General features: G+C 37.1%; 1 protein-coding gene across 6 annotated transcripts in view; it reads right to left on the bottom strand.

Annotated features, from left to right (window-relative positions):
• The window catches only part of G2E3 (G2/M-phase specific E3 ubiquitin protein ligase), a 60,804-nt gene extending 38,795 nt beyond the window's left edge, over window positions 1-22,009 (bottom strand). Inside the window, exon 1 of one of the 6 annotated variants that reach the window (XM_009427453.5) lies at window positions 21,412-22,009. The gene's annotated coding sequence lies outside the window, so the exon portion shown is untranslated. 6 annotated transcript variants of the gene reach the window in all.
• Window positions 22,010-22,267: the final 258 nt, after the last annotated feature.

Raw genomic sequence — 22,267 nt, 5'->3', positions numbered from 1 at the left:
TCTACTTGTAATTAACCTAGAACCTAAGCCCATTTTACATATTAACAAATTATATTTGCAGAACTACAACTCCTATGTCAATCAAGGAAATTTCTATTTAATTTTTCTTCAAAGCTTTACCCAGAATTGTTCATCATTTAGGAAAAAAGAAAAATCACATCATCAATAGCCATGCCATTCGTATTTGTGCAGCCTATAAAACAATCCTTTGGCTGGGCTTGGTGGCTCACACCTGTAATCCCAGCACTTTCGGAGGCTGAGGCGGGTGGATCACCTGAGGTCAGGAGTTCGAGACCAGCCTGGCTAACATGGTGAAACCCCGTTTCTACCAAAAATACAAAGTTAGCAGGGCGTGGTGGTGCACGCCTGTAATCCCAGCTACTCGGGAGGCTGAGGCAAGAGAATTGCTTGAACTCGGGAGGTGGAGGTTGCAGTGAGCCAAGATCGCACCATTGCACTCTAGCTTGGGCAACAACAGCGAAACTCCATCTCAAAAACAACAACAACAAAAAAACAAAAACAATCCTTTATTAGTCTATACCGTATTTGTGGCTGTTGCATTTGCCAGGATTCTATACAGGGCTGCAGGCACCTGACTGTCTTGTTACCTCTTCTAGTACAGTAGTGCTCAACCATTTACATACTGAAAGACATTGGTCTGTCCCTATCTCCTCACTCTCCACTAGTTAAACAAATAAAAATACTTACAATCATTACTGAAATATAACTTTTCTCTAAAAGATCAAAGAAAGGAAGACCAACATCTTAATAACATTAAAGTTTCACTTCACCAAGGGTATATGAACAGCCTACTAGAAATGTTAATGAGATTTAAGTACAATGTATGTGCAATCTCTTGGTATTTAAGTGGAAAAGAATAAAACATAATAATGCCACTAGGTAAATATAATCTCATTTATAGTTGCAAAAACCAGTTCTCAGAAAGGTTAAACACCTGTCCAAGATCAAGGAGTTAGTTAGTGGGAATACACTAACCCATAACTGAGTGACTGCAGGTTACACCATGGCACTTCATGTGAAAATAATGAAAGAGAACAAAAAATAATACAGAATATTATATATCAAAGAGTGAAAACCACAAATACAAATTGCTATCAGATTTCATCAAATCTAAGACACCACAAAATGTAGGACACAGATTATTTTATGAAGACTGATTAACCAAATTAAACTTATACAATGCTTCCTTACAATTAGAATTTATATTTCATACTGACTGTAAAAAGTGTTTTGGATTTAAACATAGTTTTGCTCATATACATTTCTGTGCTTTCCTAAAAAGTCATAGTCCAAATCTCTTAAATGGCTTTGACTCTAAGCTTTCAATATTTTGTTTATTCCTTACAAAATAATATTCTATGCCATTAAGATTGGTATTCTTAAAAGAATGTATAAAACAACTAAGAGCCCAGTTTTAAGGGGGCTTTAGAGTTAAGTAGGTCTAGAGTACTATTTTTCCTAGCTCCTCTCCACAACTATTAATGTAGGGTTAAAGGAGCACTCCTTTATTGTCTCTTGGATTTTTTTCTTTCTTTTCTTTCTTTTAGAGGCACTAGTAATTCTCTACAGGTATACGATGGCGCTTTTGATGTTTATACATTCTCAAAACAATAACTACAGAACTGCCTTAAGTGAACAAATTGATTGAGGATCACAATCTATAGAACATCATTTTAAACATGCTGATACATCTAAGACCAGTTCTCAATAAAACTCAGAAACAGATCCACATTTTTCCAGTCATTTTCAACAAAGACACCAAAGCAATTCAACGAGGGAAAATAAAATCTTTTAAACAAATGGTACTAGAAAAACTGAATATCCATATGGAAAGAAGCGTGTGTGTAGAAGGGTTGAGTCCATCTTAAAATTGATAAAATATAATAGGAAAATAAAATGCCTCCTCTTAAAGGACTTCTCTACAGTTCAACCTCTGGTGATGAATTCAACATATAAATCCATCCATACACATGAATTTATTGCAGAAAATTCCATAAACACATGATAAATAGTACTTCACTTAAACATAAAAAGTTTAATTTATAAAGGATGTTTTAGTCATTCGACAACACAGATTTACACTGTCATCCAACCTAGATACCACAAAATGTAGTGCATTTAAATTTTACCTAAATGCTATCCTTCTCCAAAATCCTGTATAAAATCTACTGTAACTCCATTTGGTAAGAAGCCCTGTGGTCCCTCTTGTTTGCACTCTCTCTCACTGGCGTGGGTCAATAAACTTAATTTTATCAGACTACTGGTTTATCCCTGGTGGTGTTAGGCTGACTGGGCTAGGATGAGACAAAGAATAACACAAATGGCACAAAATGAACATTTAGTGAATCTAGATAAAGGATATGTAGGAGTTCCTTATGCCATTCTTACAACTTTTCTCTAAGCTTGAAATTATAACAGTATCAAATTACCTAAAAGTTGAATATTCTAAAGGCATTCCATAATTCATACTTTTGATCAGTTCACATTAGCCTTCTTCCTAATCCCTAGCATGTGGAGTATAACTTTTGTTTCTAAATCCTGAATGAGGATCACTTTATTTCAAACAAGTCTCCAAAACAAAACCTTAGTAAAAAAATAAGTACTATTCACATATTTCAGTTGAATTTCATAATTTCTTTTAGATGTTTTCCTTCAAGAATATGAATTTTAAGACTTCCCAAGTAGAATTAAAAAAAAAAATATCTAAGTGTATAGTTCAATAACAGTCCAAGTCTTAATAACAGACTGGACTTTAGAAACAAAATAAAACCATTCCCTTCCCTGGAAAATAAACAATTTAATTAATACCTTCTGTCAAAAGGTATTCTGAGTGTCCTCCACTGCTTACCTCTACTTGATCAGTCAGTGATACACTTTCATACTTCTTCCTTCAAAAGGTAAAGCCTGCCCCTCTCCTTGATTGTAGATGTGCTTAGTGCTTGCTAACTTGCTTCAACAAAAAAGACTGTGGCAGAAATGACAATGTCATAAAAGGCATTGTGACTTCCTCCTCACTATCATGGATCACATGCTATGGAGAGAAGCCAGCTGCCATGTCATAAAAATTTTCAACATACACCATGGAGACACCCAGTTGGTAAGGAATGGAGGCCATTCTACCTTCTGTTATGTGAATAAGCCATGTTAGAAGTGAATCCTCCAGCCCCAATCAAGCCTTCATACGACTGCAATGTGGCTAACAGCCTGAGAGCAACTTCATACAAGACCCTAAGCCAGAACCACGCAGCTAAGCAGCTCCCAAATACCTGATCAACAGAAACTATCAGTAATTAAATGTTTATTGTTTAAAACCAGCAAGTTCTGGAGTTATCTGTTACACGACAACAGATAACTAACACAAAAAAAGTAAGTCAAATTCCTTCTCATTCCAGCTGATGGCTAACATTTGAATAAATAAACAGATCCTAACCACCCAACATTTTTTCTTTTTTTCTTTTTTTTTTGAGACAGAGTCTTGCTCTGTTGCTAGGCTGGATTGCAGTGACGCGATCTCGGCTCACTGCAACCTCCGCCTCCTGGGTTCAAGTGATTCTCCTGCCTCAGCCTCCCGAGTAGCTGGGACTACAGGCATACGCCACCACGCCTAGCTAATTTTTGTATTTTTAGTAGAGACGGGGTTTCACCATGTTGGCCAGGATGGTCTCAATCTCTTGACCTCATGATCCGCCTGCCTCTGCCTCCCAAAGTGCTGGGATTACAGGTGTGAGCCATCGTGCCTGGCCCCATCCAACATTTTCTAAAGTGCCTAATCTTACTGAAAAAGGTGACATTGAATATACAGAAAACATGCTGGAATCAGGCACTTGGAAGAGAAATTGATTGATTTTTTTTAATCTAGCATTTTTAAGAAATGAACATTCTTGCTATAGAAATGACTTGATTTAAATCACTAATCAGAAAGGTTCAACTTAGTCTATGCATTGCATTATTCGATGTACTCTAAATTCTTTCTACTACTCAGAAATGTTGTCTTTGGATGTCCTATACATAGCAAAGAATTAATTTCTCTGATTCAGCACTGCATAATAAAACATGATGTTTGTCAGATGCATAGTTTGCAAATATTTTCTCCTATTCTGTAGGTTGTCTGTTTACTCTGTTGGTAGTTTCTTTTGCTGTGCAGAAACCCTTAAGTTTAACTAGATCCCACTTGTCAATTTTTGCTTTTATTGCGATTGGTTTTGGAGTCCTTGTCATGAAATCTTTGCCCATTCTTATGTCCAGGATGATACTGCCTAGGTTGTCTTCCAGGGTTTTTATAGTTTTGGGTTTTACATTTAAGTCTTTAATCCATCTTGAGGTGGTTTTTGTGTATGGTGTTAGGAAGGGGTCCAGCTTCAATCTTCTGCATATGGCTAGACAGATATCCCAGCACCATTTAATAAACAGAGAGTCTTTTCCCTATTGCTTGTTTTTTGTCATCTTTGTCAAAGATCAGATGGTTGTAGATGTGTGGCCTCATTTCTGGGCTCTGTATTCTGTTCCACTGGTCTATGTGCCTGTTTTTGTACCAGTACTATGCTGTTTTGGTTACTGTAGCCTTGTAGTATAGTTTGAAGATGGGTAATGTGATGCCTCCAGCTTTGTTCTTTTTGCTTAGGATTGCCTTGGCTATTTGTGCTCTTTTTTCATTCCACATGAATTTTAAAATAGCTTTTTCTAGTTTTGTGAAGAATGTTGTTGGTAGTTTGATAGGAATAGCAGTGAATCTGTAAATTGTTTTGGGCACTATAGCCATTTTAATGATATTGATTCTTCCTATCCATGAGCATGGGATGTTTTTCCATTTGTTTGTATTTTCTCTGATTTCTTTGAGCAGTGCTTTGTAATTCTCATTGTAGAGATCTTTCACCTCCCTTGTTAGCTGTATTCCTAGGTATTTCATTCTTTTTGTAGCCACTGTGAATGGGATTGCCTTTCTGATTTGGCTCTAGGTTTGGCTGTTTTTGGTGTATAGGAATGCTAGTGAATTTTGTATGTTGATTTTGCATCCTGCAACTTTGCTGAAGTTGTTTATCAGCTGGAGAAGCTTTTGGTCCAAGACTAAGGGGTTTTCTAGATACAGAATCATGTAATCTGCAAAGAGATAGTTTGACTTCCTCTCTTCCTATTTGGATGCCCTTTATTTCCTTCTCTTGCCTGACTGCTCTGGCTAGGACTCCCAAAACTATGTTGAAGTGGTGAGAGAGTATCCTTGTCTTGTGTCGGTTCTCAAGAGGAATGCTTCTAGCTTTTGCCCATTCAGTATAATGTTGGCTGTGGGTTTGTCATAGATGGCTCTTATTATTTTGAGGTATGTTCCCTCAATATCTAGTTTATTGAGAGTTTTTAACATGAAGGGCTGCTGAATTTTATCAAAAGCATTTATAAGGAACTTTAATTTACAAGAAAAAAACAACCCCATTAAAAAATGGCCAAAGGACATAAGCAGATACTTCTCAAAAGAAGACATATACGCGACCAACAGGCATATGAAAAAAAGCTCAACATCACTAATCATTAGAGAAATGCAAATCAAAACTACAATGAGATACCATCTCACACCAGTCAGGATGGCTATTATCACAAAGTCAAAAAATAACAGATGCGGGTAAGGTTGTGGAGAAAAGGAAACACTTATACCCTGTTGGTGGTAGTGTAAATTAGTCCAACCACTGTGGAAAGCAGTATGGCAATCCACAAAGAGCAAAAAGCAGAACTACCATTTTACCCAGCAATCTCATTACTGGGTATATAGCCAGAGGACTATAAATCATTCTACCATAAAGACACATGCACACGAATGTTCACTGCAGCACTATTCACAATAGCAAAGACATGGAATCAGCCTAAATGCCCATCAGTGACAGACTGGATAAAGAAAATAGGGTACAAATACACCATAAAATATTGTGCAGCCATAAAAAAGAGTAAGATCATGTCTTTTGCAGGAACATGGATGGAGCTGGAGGCTATTATCCTTAGCACAGTAATACAGGAACAAAAAACCAAATACCGCATGTTCTCACTTGTAAGTGGGAGCTAAATGATAAGAACTCATGAACACAAAGAAGGAAACAAGAGACACTGGGGTCTACCTGACGCAGGAGGGTGGGAGGAGGGAGAGGAGCAGAAAAGATAACTATTGGCTATTGGGCTTAATACCTGGGTGATGAAATAATATGTGCAACAAACCCCCATGACATGTTGTTTACCTATGTAACAAACCTTCACATGTACCCCCAAACCTAAAAAAAAAAAAAACTTAAAAAAAAAAAAGGATGAACTGTATTTTATTTACTACAAATGCATGAAGGATCCTGGACTGTATCCTGCACTGGGGAATAAAACTGCTCCAAAGGACATCACTGAGGCAATTGACCAAAACAATATTTAGTTGAAAGTATTGTATTTATGCTAAGTTTCCTGAAATTGGTATCCATATTTAGGTTATTTAGTAGACTATCACTGTTCTTAGGAAATACTGAAGCATTAAGGGGTAGGGGGACCAGATACATGCAACCTACTCTCCAACGGTTCAGAAAAGGGAAGTTACATGCAAATGTACAATACTGCAGGATGATAAAGTGAATGTGGAAAATAATAAAGAGTGGTTAATCTACGTAAGGGCATATGTAGTTCTTTGTACTTTTCTTGCAACTTTCCTGTAACTTTAGAATAATTTCAAAATAAAAAAAGGTTTAAAAATAATTGAATTAAAAGTAATATAAAACATTCCCAAAAAATTCAAGATCAAGACTAATACAGTGTGATGGTTAATTTTATGTGTTACCTTTACCAGGCCACAGGACGCCCAGATATCTGGTTAAACTTATGTTTGGATGTGTCTGTGAGAGTGTTTCTGGAGAAGATTAGTAAACTTTACTCAGTTTACTAGTGAACTGAGCAAAGCAGATGGCCATCCCCAGTGTGGGTAGACATTAGCTAGTCCACTGAGGGCCTGAATAAAACCAGAAGGCAGAAAAAGGTTAAATTTGCTGTCTGACTGCTTGAGGTAGGACATCAATCTTCTGTCCTTGGTGTTCCTGGTTCTCAGGCCTTCAGATCGGGACTGGAACCTATACCATCAGCTGTTCGGCTCCAGACATTCAAACTACACTGCGGGACTTTCCTGGGTCTCCAGTTTGCAAACAGATAATGGGACTGTTCACACTACATAATCATGTGAGTCAATACCTTATAATAAATTAATCAATCCTTCCCTCTCCTTCTGTACACACACAGACACACACACACACACACACACACACACACACATATCCTGTTGTTTCTGTTTCTCTGGAGAACTGTGACTAATACACCCATGTTACCTCGGGATAGATAGTTAATACACTTTATGCGCTCCTACAAATTTGGAGACAAAAAGAAATACTCTTAAAGATTTGTTAGTTACTTTGGTTCACAGCAACAGCTAAGATAAAATTAGAAGAAAGACATTCAATGGTAGAGGTCAAAAGCTATTAGAATTTTTTTTCATGAATCAATTATTTACATTCTAGGAATTAATAAACATATCTAAAAAATGTACATAAAAGCCAGGCACAGTGTTATGCACCTGTAGTCCCAGCTACTTGAAAGGCTGAAGCAGGAGGATTGCTTGAGCCCAGGAATTTGAGTCCACCTTGAGCAACACAGTGAGACCTCCATCCAAAAAAAAAAGTACATAAAACATCAATATGATCTTCAATATTTTTTAACCATAAATTATTACAAAAAGTAGCATGGTATAGTAGAAAGAGTACTAGGTGCATTGAAGGTATGAAGTTTAGACTTTCCTTCATGTTCTATATGTTTTTTCCTGAGACCTCAGCCTCAATTTTATCATCCCTCAAACTAGAAGCTAATTACAGGTTATTGTAAGAATTAGAAACAACACATAAATGCCACAAGAGTACCTGGCAAATTTAGTCAATCATTGGCAGTTTTTCTTTTAATTAAAAAAAAAAAGGATAATATATCTTAACTGGATTTATCTTAGAAATATAAGATTAGATATCATCTGAAAAGTAAAGTAATACACCATGTTAATACAATAAGGGGTGAAAAAAGTATGACCATCTCAATAGATGCAGAAAGAGCATTTGACAAAATTCAACAACCAATCATGATAAAACTGTAGGACAAACCAGAAACAGATGGGAATTTTCTCAACCTAATAAAGGGCATCTACAAATGTGCATTAATTTCCACACTGTACTGTGACACAATCTCAACAGATACAAAAGGGCATCTGACAAATGTCAATATCCAATCATAACAAAACTGTAAAGCAAACTGTGGGTAAAATAAATTTTTTCAACCTAGCGAAGGGAATCTACAAATGTTCACCTTAGTCTCTGATTCAACAGTGTACTCCAAGGGAAAAGACAAAACTGTGAAGGATGAAGTAAAACTGTTTTCACATATGATCATCTACATAGAAAATCCTACCAACATATTTATAAGAATAAGTGACTTTAACAAGTTGTAATGAAACAAGGCAAATCTGTATAACAGCAAGAATTAATCAGAAAATTAGAGAACAATTCTATTCACAATAGGTAAAAACTTAGTAAAAGATGTGGAAAAAGACTACACTCTGAAAAGCTACAAAACACTGCTGAGAGAAATGAAAGACCTAAATAAATGAAGAGATAGACAATGCTCGTGGGCGTAATATTGTTAAGATGTCAATTTAACACAATCCCAACCAAAATCCCCAGCAGGTTTTTTTTTTTTTTTAAGATACTGGCATGCTGATTCTAAAACCTATATAAAAATGCAAAAGCCTTGTAATAGCAAAAACATTTTTAAAAAGAAAAAGTCAGTGGTCTCCAACTATGTGATTTCATGACTTCTTATAGAGCTATGTTAATCAAGACAGATGTGTAGCTCAATAGAACATAAAGGAAAAGTCAGATATATAGCTCAATAAAACACAAGGGAAAGGCCAGAAACAGACCCAGACAATTGCTTTTCAACAAAGATACCAAGGTAATTCACTGTATTCAAATGGTAGTCTATTCAATAAATAGTATTGAAATAACTGAATGCTTTGGGCGGAGGGTGGGGGGAAGAACATTGACCTCATATATTAAAACTTAATTCAAATTGGATCACAAGAAAAAAAAAACTTCTAGAAGAAAACATAGTGAAGAATCTTCATGATCTTGGGGTTTGGCAAAGATTTCTTAGGAAACTGAATCATAAAAAACACTGATGAATTAAACATCAAAATTAAGAACTTTCTAATCAAAAAAACATAGTTAAGCAAAGAAAAAGGCAAAACACAGATTGGGAATAAACACTGGTAAAACATATACCTGACAAAGGATTTATATCCACAATGCATAAAGAATGCTTACAACTCAAATAGACATCACAATAAAATGAACAAAATGGACAAAAGATTTGACCAGACATTTAAAAAACACACAACATAGCCAACAAGCAAAAGAAAATATGAACATCACTGGTCATAAAGGAAATGCACATTAAAATAGCAAAAAAAAAAAAGCAAACCCACTACAGCACCCACAAGAATACTTGTCTCACAAAAAATGAACTCAAAATGAATTACAGCTCTAAATACAAAATGTAAAACTATAAAATTTCTAGAAAAAACACAGAGGAGAAAATTTCTGTGACCTTATGTTACGTAAGATTTCTTAGATACAATACTGACAGCACAAGACAAAAAAAGATAAACTGTACTTAAAGTTAGTATCTTCTGCTCATCAAAAGACACTGTTAAGAGAATAAGACAAGCCTCAGACTGAGAAAGTATTTGCAAATCATAATCTGATAAAGGACTTAGTTAGATCCACAATATATTTTCTGAAAAAACTCTTCAAACTTAGTAATACAGAACACATCCACGAAAATGGTGGAGCAAGGGGCTCTGCAGGCCTGTACCTCCCTAGAAACATAGAAAAACCTGGCAAAAAACTCACAATCAACAATGTCTCAACAAATAGAGAATATCAATAAAGAAGTAGAAATGATAAAAAGGAAATAGAAATTCTGCAGCTGAAAAGTACAATAACTGAAATAATAAATTCATTACAGAGGTTTAACAGCACGTTTGAGCAGGCAGGAGAAAGAATCAGCGAACTTGAAGACAGGTTAGTTGAAATTATCCAGTCTGAAGAGCAGAAAGAAAAAAAATGAAAAATAAACAGAGCCCAAGAGACTATGAGACACCATCAAGTATACCAATATATGCTTAATAGGAGTCCAAGAGGGACCGGAGAAAGTGGAACAGAAAGAATGTTTGAAGAAATAATAGCCAAAAACTTCCCAAATTTCATGTAAGACTGAAATCTATACATGTAAGACTTCAATCTACACATTTTTAAGAAGCTCAAGATCTTTAATCAGGACAAATTCTAGGAGATCCACATTGAGACACAGTATAGTCAAACTGACAAAAACAAAGACAAAGAATCTTGAAAGCAGCAAGAGAGAAGTGATTAACACATACAAAATATCCCCAATAAGATTAAGTGCCAAATTCTCATTAGAAACCATAGAGTTCCAGAAGGCAGTGAGATGACATATTTAAAGTGCTGAAAGACAGGAAAAAAACCCAAACCTGTCAGCAAAGAATCCTATCTGCAGCAAAACTATGTTTCAAATGTGAAGATGAGTACACATACTCACATGGGAGGCAGGCAAGTAAACAAATATTTCACACACATGCAGTGTAGCCTTACAGAGGTGGTGATATTATAACCTAATTGTGAAAAATAAATATTTGGAGCAGACAAGGCAGAAAAAGCATTCTAAGTAGAGTGTGTGCAAAGGTACAACAGTGTGTGAAAGCCTGGGATGTTTGGGGAATGTCAGGAATTTCTTCTGGAAGTTGCTCTTGCTGATTCTGCCATTTGGTTGGATTATATAAATCTCCTTGGATTGGATTATCAGATATTAAGTAATATAATCCCCCCCCTTCACCAGCTGGTCCTAACCCTGACTTCGTGGGCAGGTCTTATTCCAGTCCTAGCCCCTTCCACTGACCAAGTCAGGCTCTAAATAACCAGCTCAATCCAAAGTACCCTTCTTAAAGCAGGTGGCATCTTTTTTACTACAGTTCAGGCAATAAAGGCTATTCTGTCATAACTCCCATAGAACCAGGTCTTCTCCTGTCTAAAAAATAAGGCCTTAATTATATTTTAACAGGACAATGTATCTGCTACCTTATGTGACAGAGCAATTAAACTTTTAAGATTCCAGGCAGGACCCAGGCAGAGGAACATGGCAGAAAGAACACTACACTTGAATTATACATTTTCTGTGTTTGAACTCCTTGCTCTGCCTTGTGTCCAATGGAGATGATAATACCTACCTATTAGGGTTCTTATATGCAAAGCAGGACAAGTAATTCGATGGAGAGAAGGAAGGGTGAAAGGAATTCAGAAAGATCAGAAGTTTCTGAGATCAAGAAAGACCATAAAGTTTTTAGGTCCCTAACTGTTAATGGTGGTTATCCCTGGGGAGAGAGAAGGGGTAGGGGCTTTTTCTTTTAATTTCTTATAAATTTTGGCATTGTTTGACTTTTTACAATGAACATAATTATGTACTTAAAATATATTTGGCATATATATTATACCTCAATAAAAAGTTTCTTAAAAGCTTATATTCTCTGGAAAATCATCCAGGAGACAGACAAGAATGGCTGTTTCTCAGAAGGTCTGGTAGACCTGGGGTCTAGGGTGAAAGGGAAACTTTTAGTAGATCTGTCCTACTAGAGATGCTAATGGGACACCAGACAGTAACTCAAAGCCATACGAGGAAATAAAAACACCAGTAAAGGTAATTACAGAAGTAAATATAAAAGCCAGTAGTATTATTGCACTTTTGGTAATTCTCTTTTTCCTTTATGATTTAAAAGAAAAACACATAAAATAAATATAAATCAATGTTATTGGGCACATTATGTATAAATGTAAAATAAGCAAAAAATATAAAATGTAATTTGACACAATAACATTTAGGAAGAAGGATGAGATATACAGAAGTGTAATTTTTGTACACTATGAAAGCTGAGTGGGCATTAATTCAAACTAGGTTGTTATAAGTTTAAGATATTAATTGTAATCCCCAAGATAGCCACTAAGAATATAACTAAAAAATATGTGCAGAAAAGGTAATGAGAAGGGAATCAAAATGGTACACTATACAAATCAATTAAACAAAAGGCAATAAGGAAGGAAATGAGGAACAGAAAGATAGTATTTAGAAAACATACTAAAATGTCAGAAATCCTTCCTTAACAGTAATTAAATGTAAATGAATTACACTCTCCAATTAAAAGGCAAAGGTTGACAGAATGAATTTTTTAAAAATCCATACATACACTATCTACTAGGGTCAAGCTATAGATATCAAAACACAAATAGATGGAAAGTAAAAGGACAGAATAAGATACTTCATACAAACAGTAATCAAAAGTAAGCTTGGGTGTTTATACTAATGTCAGACAAAACAGGCTTTAAGTTGAAGATTGTTACAGGACTCAAAGGACATTAAAGACTGACTAAAAAGTTCAATCCATCAAGAAGACATGACAATTATAAACACAAACCCACCTAATAAGAGCCCCAAAATATACGAAGCAAAATTTGACAGAAATGAAAGGAGAAATAGTTTAGACTTAACATATACAGAACACTCCACCCTACAACAGAATGAAACATTCTTCTCAAATGCACGTGGAACAATATCCATGGATATACCATGTTAGACCACAAAATAATACATTTTACAAGACTGAAATCACACAAAATATCCTCTCCAATGACTATGGAATGAAACTAGAAATCAATAAAAGGAAAACTGGAAAACTGAGAAACATATGGAGATTAAATAACAACTTTAAATAGACAAAAAGTCAAAAAAGAAATCACAAGGGAAATTAGAAAATACTTAGAGACAAATAAAATCAAGCCCCCAAAACAATGACCCAACTATATGCCCAAAGAAACTAGAAAAAGACCAAACTAAACCCAAAGCTAGCAGAAGTAAGGAAATAATTTAGAGTCCAGATAATGTAATAAAAAAATTTTTAAATTGAGAATAAAATAAAAATTGCTTGAGAAGATCGACAAAACTGAAAACGTTTAGTTAGATGACCCAGAGAAAAAAAAGAGAAGACTCAAATTACTAAATCAGAAGAAATGAAAGTGGGATACTGCTACAGACCTAATACAAATAAAAAGAATTAAATGAGACTATTATGAACAATTGTACTCTAAGAAGTTAAAAGTTAACAAATTAAACAATAGGTTAAACAAATAACAAAAGTGACAAGAAGAAATAGAAAATTTCAACAAATCTACAAACAAGAGATTGAATCACTAATGAAGAACCTCCCAACGAATAAAGTCCTAGCCCAGATGGGTTCACTGGTGAACCCTATTAAACCTTTGAAGAAAAATTGGCACCAATCTTTCTCAAACCCCTCCAAAAGATATGATGACACTTCCTAACTCATTTTATGAAGCCACCAATACCCCGATACCAAAGTCAGAAAAAGACATCACAGAAAATAAAACTACAAGCCAATTATCTCTTATGAACATAGATGCAAATATCCTTAACAAACTACCAGCAAACTGAATTCTGATAAAGAAAATTTTGTACCATAACCAAGTGGGATTTATCCCAGAAATGCAAAGGTGGTTCAGCATATGGAAATCAACCAATATAATATACCATACTAATAGAGAAAAAGGAAAAGGTCACATGCTCATCTCAATAGATGCAGAAAAAGCATTTGACAAAATACAACTCATTGATGATAAAAACAATCAAACATTTAGGAATATAAGGGAACTTCCTCAGCATCTATGGAAAAACCTGTAATTAACATAATTATCAGTGAAAGACTGCACACTTTCCACCTAAGATCTGGAACAAAACAAAGATACACACTTCCACCACTTGTAGTCAACACTGAACCAGAAAGTCTATTCAGAATAATAAAGCAAGAAAGCAAGAAGTAACTCTATTCAAAGAAGGCATGATCTTATATGTAGAATTTCCTAGAGAATTCACAAAAAACTGTTAGAGCTACTAAACGAATTCAGCTAAGTTATAGGATGCAAGATCAACACACAAATATCAGTTGTATTTCTATATAACAATGAACAATCCAAAAAGGAAATTAAGTAAACAATTCCATTTACAATAGCATAAAAATTACTTAGTAATAAATTTAACCATGGTGGTACAAGATTTTTGCACTGAAAACTACAAAACAGTGCTGAAAGAAATTAAAGAACTGTAAATAAATGAAAAGACATTTTGCATCCATAGGTTGGAAAACTATATCATTAAGATGGTTATACTCCCCAAAGCAATTTATGGATTTGATACAATTCCTGTCAAAATCCCGATGGCCTTTTTTTGCAGGAATGGAAAAGCTAAGCCTAAACTGCAAGGGATCCTGAATAGTCAAAAGGATCCCCAAAAAGAAAAAGTTGGAGGATTCAAATTTTCCAATTCCAAACTTACTACAAATCCACTGTAATCAAGACAATGTGGTACTGGCACAAGGACAGACATACACATCAATGGAAAAGAAGAAAGAGTCAATAAATAAACTCACATGTTTTATAGTAAACTAATTTTCAATAAGGGTGCCAAGACCATTAAATGGGAAGAAAACAGTCTCTTCGACAAATGGTCCTGGGACGACCAGACAGCCATGTAAATAAGAATGAAGTTGGCCAGGTGTGGTGGCTCACGTCTGTAATCCAGCACTTTGGGAGGCTGAGGCGACAGATCACGAGGTCAGGAGATCAAGACCATCCTGGATAACATGGTGAAACCCAGTCTCTACTAAAAATACAAAAAAATTAGCCGGGTGTGGTGGTGGGTGCCTATAGTCCCAGCTACTTGGGAGGCTGAGGCAGGAGAATGGCATGAACCCAGGAAGTGGAGCTTGCAGTGAGCCGAGATTGTGCCACTGCACTCTAGCCTGGGCAACAAAGCGAGACTCCATCTCAAAAAAAAAAAAAAAAAAAAGGAATGAAGTTGAACCCCTACCTCACACGCATTAAAAAAAATCAACTCGAAATGGATCAAGACCTAAATGTAAAAGACAGAACTATAAATCTCTTAAATGAAAATCTAGGGGTAAATTTTCATGACCTTGTATTTGGCAATGGTTTCTGAGATATGACACCAAAAGCACAAGCAACAAGAAAAAAATAAATTGAACTTTACCAAAGTATAAAACTTGTGCATCTAATGACAATCTACAGAATGGGAAAAAATATTCAGAAATCATATAACCTGAAAAGGGTCTAGTATCTGGAATACATTAGAAACTCTTACAATGCAACAACAAAAAGACAAGTAATCCAACTGAAAAATGAACAAAATATCTGAAGACATTTCTCCAAAGAAAATATTCAAATGGCCAACAGCACATGAAAAAATGCTCATTATATTAGTGATAAGTAAATCAAAGCCACAATGAGATACCACTTCATGTCCACTATAATAGCTATAATAATAATTTTTACAAACTAAAATAGTAAGTGTTAATGATGATATGGAGAAATTAGAACCCTTACATATTGCTAGTGGGAAAGTAAAATGATGCAGCAAGGGTGGAAAACAGTTTGGCAATTCCACAACACATTAAACAAGACTACCATATCACCCAGCAATTCCACTAGCTATGTAACCAAAACAATTGAAATATTTCAGTTCAAACAAAAACTTGCATACATATGTTCACAGCAGCACTATTCACAAAAGAGATCACTAAATCAATACATTACAAAGAAACAACCTAATTATACATCAATTGATGAATGGATATACAAAATGTGGTATATCCATAGAATGATTATGTGGCAATAAAAAGGAATAAAGTACTGAAACATGCTACAACATAGATAACCTTGAAAACATTATATTAAATGAGGGAAGTCAGACATAAAAGGTTACATGTTTTGGAACTAGGTAGAGGTGATGGTTGCACAACATCGTGAATGTACTGTCACTGAAATGTCTACTTTAAAATGGCTAATTTTTGACTGGGCATGGTGGCTCACACCTGTAATTCCAGCACTTTGGGAGGCTGAGGTGGAAGGATCGCTTGAGGCTAGGAGTTTGCAACCAGCCTGGACAACATGGTGATATCCTGTCTCTACAAAAAAAATTTTTAATTAGCCAGTCTTGGTGGCAAATGCCTGTAGTCCTAGCTGCCTGGGAAGCTGAGGTGGGAGGACTGCTGGAGTCCAAGAGTTGGAGGCTGCAGTGAACTATGATTGTGCCACTGAGCTCCAGCTTTGGGTGACAGAGATCTTGTCTCAAATAAAATGGCTAATTTTATAAATGGGAATTTTACCTCAAAAAAAGGTCAAATGTACACCTATCATATGATGCAGCCAAGAGAAATAAGGCATATGTCCATTGTACACAAAGGTCAACAGAAACTTTATTTGTGATAACTAAAAACTGTAACAATGTATATGGATAAAACAAACTGTGGTATATTCATACAAGAGAATACATTTACTAAAACTCATTGAACTATACCCCTAAAATGGGTGACTTTTATTGCATACAAATTGTATACCAGATACTTGTTTAAAAGTTAACAATTTTTATTTAAAACAAAAGATTAAGTTTAAGATAAAAAGCAATGGCTGGGCGCGGTGGCTCACGCCTGTAATCCCAGGACTTTGGGAGGCTGAAGCGGGCAGATCCCTTGAGGTCAGGAATTTGAGACAAGCCTGACCAACATGGCGAAACCCTGTCTCTACTAAAATCACAAAAATTAGCTGGGCGTGGTGGCAGGTGCCTGTAATCCAGCTACTCAGGAGGTTGAGGCAGGAGAATCACTGGAACCGGGGAGGTGGAGGTTGCAGTGAGTCAAGATCCCACCATTGCATTCAGCCTGGGCAACAGAGTGAGACTGTATATCACACACACACACACACACACACACACACACAAAAGTAACAAAGTTACAAGTTTACATTAAGTTATCAATATATAACTAGTCCTGAGGAAACAGATGTCATCCTCCCCTACCCCACCCTACCCTACCACCCATTGGCTCCATATGTCCATTTTCATGTTTCTTCATGATTCCACTGTCATAGCAACACATAAGACCTTTCCAGCTTGGCTTCCAATAGTCTTGTGATATCCCAACTCCAAAATCAAGAAATCACATGAATGGTCTAGCCTGCATCAGATATGCAGCTTTGATATAAATACCTGTACCAGTTTTGTTGGGGAAGTGGTATGGGACTTTAAGTGGTATGGGGCTTTATGTCCCTTAGACCAACCCTACCTACTGGTCATGAGAATGATGTCCCTACATTGTTGGGCAGGTTTTTAAAGAAAAGCTGTGGGCAAGGAGATTAGGCAACTGTCTTAAGTGTTCAAACTGAAAAAGAAAAGTTTTGTTTTTTAATTCCCTAACATTTTGAATTAAGATACTTTTTATTACATCTAACATACCACTCTTATAATTTAAAAAAAAAAAAACTGTACCAAGAGTGTAGGGACCAGCCCCACAGGATCGGTGGGTTTTTCTCCCCGTGTGCGGAGACGAGAGATTGTAGAAATAAAGACACAAGACAAAGAGATAAAAGAAAAGACAGCTGGGCCCGGGGGACCACTATCACCAAGACACGGAGACTGGTAGTGGCCCCAAATGCCAGGCTGTGCTGATATTTATTGGATACAAGACAAACGGGCAGTGAGCCATCTCCAATGATAGGTAAGTTCACGTGGGTCACGTGTCCACCGGACAGGGGGCCTGCCTGGCAGCCAAGGCAGAGAGAGAGAAAGCTTACACCATTATTTCTGCATATCAAAGACTTTTAGTACTTTCACTAATTTGCTACTGCTATCTAAAAGGCAGAGCCAGGTGTACAGGATGGAACATGAAGGCAGACGAGGAGTGTGACCACTGAAGCACAGCACCACAGGGAGACGGTTAGGCCTCCAGATAACTGCGGGTGGGCCTGACTGGTGTCAGGCCCTCCACAAGAGGTGGAGGAGTAGAGTCTTCTCTAAACTCCCCCGGGGAAAGGGAGACTCCCTTTCCCGGTAGCGGGTGTTTTTCCTTGACACTGACGCTATCGCTAGACCATGGTCCTCTTGGCAAAGGGCGTCTTCCCAGACGCTGGTGTTACCGCTAGAACAAGGAGCCCTCTGGTGGCCCTGTCTGGGCATAACAGAAGGCTCACACTTGTCTTCTGGTCACTTCTCACTATGTCCCCTCAGCTCCTATCTCTGTATGGCCTGGTTTTTCCTAGGTTATGATTGTAGAGTGAGGATTATTATAATATTGGAATAAAGAGTAATTGCTACAAACTAATGATTAATGATATTCATATATAATCATATCTAAGATCTATATCTAGTATAACTATTCTTATTTTATTATTTTATTATACTGGAACAGCTCGTGCCCCCAGTCTCTTGCCTCGGCACCTGGGTGGCTTGCCGCCCACACAAGAGGAAATTAAATATTTTAAAAATACATTTTAAAAGCTACTAAATCTTTTGGTGCCTCAGTTTCTTCATCTTAATATAGAGATAATAAAATGGTTGTGAGGATTAAGTGAGAAAATATGTATAAAGCATTTTAAATTCATGAATATTAACAAACATTGCTCCTGATTTTTTGCCACTTGAAATGTCCTCTGAGCCTATAATTTCAATACTTATTTTTCCATATTGTTTATAAACCATATGCTATCACTAAAATCTCTACTAAACTACACAGAATTATATGCTATCATCTCAGAAAAAAGCCAAGCCTTAAAAAAAAAAGCAACAACTTTTTGAGTCATTAACCCAAGACAAAATGTGTTAAATTGTTAAAATAAGTACTCACTGAACATACACAGTTTCAGAGTATCATGACACTCACTGTTCTGCACTGTGCACTGCAGACATAAAAATTAAAAGGACAAGGGCAGTCTCGCACTATATATTTATAAGCAAAAAGCACGGCCTGGAGAAGTCTTTAAACCCATTTGAGTAAAATCTTAAGGGGAAATAAAAAGGCCAATGGCTAAATATGCATAAAATGTAATAAGAGATAGATTTGGAGAATTCTAGTGGTATTGATAGTACATCAGCAGGTTGGAAGAGACTGGTGTAATATTATGAAGATGGTCCTTGGGAAGAGAAGTTGGTACCAGACTCTGAAGGGCTCTGTAAATAAAAAGCAAAGCTAAGAAATTTGAATTATATATGGTAGACAATGGGAAGCCATCAGAGATACTTATGGAGCAACATCTGGAGGGAGACTGAAGAGAGGCAAGAAATATTACTTTTTTAAAAAAGCATAAACTTTTGAGTTAAATCTAATTTCCGACTTCAGTTCCAACGTGTTACTAGTTGTGTGAGAACAAATTACCGAGCCCCTCTTAGCCTGTTTTCTTATTTGAAGATAGTAACTACCTCAGCGATATTGTAAAGATTAATGAGAGAATGTATGTGATGCGGTTTTTACAGTTTAGTAACTCAACGTAATTGGAGACTTATGTATCATTTGCTATGTGGCACACACTATTTTAAGGTCTTTGTATATATTAACTCATTCAATCCTCACAATAATCCTACAAAGTAGGTAACCTCATCATATGGTAGAGGGAAATGAAGCAGAGAGGTTAAACAGCTTGCCCAGGGTCACCTAGCTATCAAGTGGTGGAGATGGGCTTCAAACCAAGGCAATCTGGCCCCAGTTCCATGTCTTTAATCAACACATTATAATGCCTCTCTAGGAAAGATCAAATCAGTGTTTTTAAAACTCACAGTATTTTCTAACCTTTCAGTTAAATATGCAGACTGTTCAATGCCATCCTCCAGACCTACTGATTCAGAATCTGAGATCTGAAGTGCAGGAATCAGCATTGTTGAACAAATCCTTCAAGGTAATGTATACACAATAAATTCTGAAACTCACTGATTTAAGAAAGAGCAAAAATCCAATGAAAATAATTCAGGTAGAAAAAAATAAAGAGATTAGGATATAGCGATCAATTTTTAAAAATTACCATTTGTTGACAGCACATATGAAATGAGCAGAAAGGCTTAGAGAAGTATAGCCAATGTCTCTGTTACAAAGACACTATATGAAAAATGCTCATATTTTAACTATCCTCAACACCGAGTATTTAAGTCTATTCTTCCTGGCTAACACTTAAAAGTTCAATAGCAGGAAGAATGGGGGTGCTGGAATAGCCAGCACTGGATGAAGGAATGTTTTTATTCTGATTATTATGAAGTCCTACTTTTAAAAATATATTTATACATTTAAATGGTACAATATCCTGGTGTTAAAACCTTAAAAGGAACTTAAAATATCTTTTCGTATTAAGCTACACAAAACTGACGATTTTTAATAAAGATGTAAAACTTGTACACATTTAAAGTTCCCATTTATAGTTTACATTTATGGCACACTTTTAAACCATTCCAGAAGGCATGACTTTACTACTGGGTTAGACAGAGTTCCATATTTCAGATAGTTCATCATTAAAAATTTAAAAAAAAAAAAAAGCCCAAAACAATAAAACCCAAAGAAAACAGATGCTCAAAGCATTAGTGGATTACTTCCAAAAAGACTCCATAATAACCCAGTTGGCCAATGAACGAGGGAGGCGAAAAGGCAGGGCGGTGGAACTAAACCTTATCCCTATTGTTTGCAAACTAAGACCCTAGTGAATCACCACCGCTGTTACCACAGCCGGTTTAAATAGGAGTCTCGGATTTTTGCGGTACATGAAAAATGTCAACCGTGAAAGAAAAATATCCGGGTTTTAAATACAAAGGACACTCGAATTTCAGTTTAAATCCCACTCAGGCATTTCAAAGACTGTCACCTCCCTGCAGTCCAGAGTTAATCAAGGTTGCCCGGGTATCTCTCTCAGGAGGAACGCGGAGCCACGTAGAGCATCTTTTCATTCTAAACCTGCCCCAACCTTCCATTTTTCATTAAAAGAGATTTGTTTAAACGTGGCAACGCTTTCACAGTGAGATTTAACTACTGTTAAAGTTTCAGCATTCGAGCCGAATTGGTGGAAATAATAAACAACGGGTTAAAAAAAAGCCACGGAGGATGCGTATAAACAAGGTTTACTCGCGGGGGACCAGCAGGGCCTCCGAATCCTCAACACTGAGAGCTGGCTGGCGTGCGCAACCGTCGAGAGCGCTGGTCCAGCAAACGCCCCCAGTGCCCCGAATTCCCTTAGTCTCCAGGCCGGGCCCCAGCACCAGACGTCCCCAAAAGCACTGCGAGGCCCCGGCTGCGACGTCCGGCCTCCTGACACCCTCTCCCACCCCACGGTCCTGCTTCTCTCTCTGGAACGTTCTGCGTCTTCCCGTTCCCCATTTACTCACCAAGGAGAGCTGGGCAGAAGTTCCAGAGCGTCAGTGCCACTTTTCCCGGCCCGCTGTACGTCGGGGCACGCCGACCGCGAGCAGCCACATTCAACGGCCCACAGGATTCAAATTCGTCCACTTCCGCTCGCAAACCCGGAAAGAGCGGTCGGCCCCGCCCTCGAGGGGTGGGACCCGCGGAGGCGCTGGCTGTGGGGAAGGGCCCGTGTGCTCCCGCCCTTCTGGCGCTCCTGCGCTGCTGCTCGGTGGTAACCTGGCTGTGTCGCCTTCGCTTGTTTGTTTTGTCGGGTCTCTCTCCCTATTTAGGAGCTCAGAAAAACTCCGGGCGCGGGGTCATTGTTTCCGCCTATTTGCTCTTGAGGGGAATCCTCTTTTTTCCAAAATGGACAGAGATGTGCTGAAGTTTCGTCACCTTCGAGGAATGGGGCGAATGAAAGCACGAACGGAGGCAGGAGGGTTTTATCTTTCCCTTCATCCTCGAGGAAACAGCAGCAGCAGCAAGAAGGAAAAAAACAAACCCTCCAAGTACTTAGTGCAGCCTTTCCTGGGCCTCTCAGTCCTATCCCGGCACAGTCAGGGCTTTTAATTTATTTCTGTCCTGGGTTTGGGGAAAACAAAAAGCCAAGTTCACCCGTATTCAGCCAAAAGTTGAAAATAAGTGGTCGGACCAATTCCTGGTCTCAAATAAACTATTTGATGGTGTTAGAAGGCAATAAATTTTATTTCCCGCCTCAGATAAGGGCTCACTTTACGAGATTATTAAGTATTGTCCCGTGAGATTATTGAAACAATAGTATCTTTTCCTTTATCGAGGACCACAGTATATCTTTGATCCAAAACGTCTTAAGCTTCTGAA

This window comes from Pan troglodytes, chromosome 15 (genome assembly GCF_028858775.2).
Source record: "Pan troglodytes isolate AG18354 chromosome 15, NHGRI_mPanTro3-v2.0_pri, whole genome shotgun sequence".
NCBI lineage: Eukaryota > Metazoa > Chordata > Mammalia > Primates > Hominidae > Pan > Pan troglodytes.
Note: the sequence above shows the minus strand (reverse complement) of the source record. Positions and strands in the feature narration are given on the sequence as shown.